The sequence below is a fragment of the Sinocyclocheilus rhinocerous genome, unplaced genomic scaffold (assembly GCF_001515625.1).
Source record: "Sinocyclocheilus rhinocerous isolate Xijiao unplaced genomic scaffold, SAMN03320098_v1.1 scaffold480, whole genome shotgun sequence".
NCBI lineage: Eukaryota > Metazoa > Chordata > Actinopteri > Cypriniformes > Cyprinidae > Sinocyclocheilus > Sinocyclocheilus rhinocerous.
In genome coordinates this window covers 614,714-615,328 of record NW_015655401.1, presented here as the reverse complement: position 1 = coordinate 615,328, position 615 = coordinate 614,714, and positions in this window count along the sequence as shown.

Here is a 615-nt window from a genome sequence, read left to right as displayed (position 1 = left end):
CATTTTCGGCAGCCGAAATTTCGGTGCATCTCTAATTATTGGCGACATCAGAAATGGATGTTATATAATAGATGCTTTTTTGGAACATTTTAGAAGTTTAAAAATATAAAAAAATGATTTTTTTACACGGCACCCCCGGTTGGGAAACACTGGTGTATGGCATTAAACATTTTTTTAAATGGCATTAAAAAGACATGATAAAGAAGAAGAAGAGGTTGTTCTCATTTGTTCCTTTATTAATATTCTATGTCAGTAACCGACGCCACCGATCAGACACGAACCTGAGCCAAATTCATAGGGTGTGTTAGTAATATAAACATAATGCTTTATTGATTTGAATGTTCCGCTTTTCAGCGCACGTTTGTATAATCTGAATTGAAAAGTAAGGTTTAGAACATTAATGAATTCAACAATAAAAATAGTTCAATACGTTTTTTACTCCAGAGCTATACTATTTTAAAGTGTATTGAAGGATTTGGTTGGAAATTCGTGTTCTTTCCAAGTAGCCTATCTTTATAAAAAGGATCTGATCTAAGCCTTGCTTAATGGATGTCTAACAGGATAAACACTAATCTTTTTTAACCCTGTGAAGCTGACCATATAAAATCATAGTCT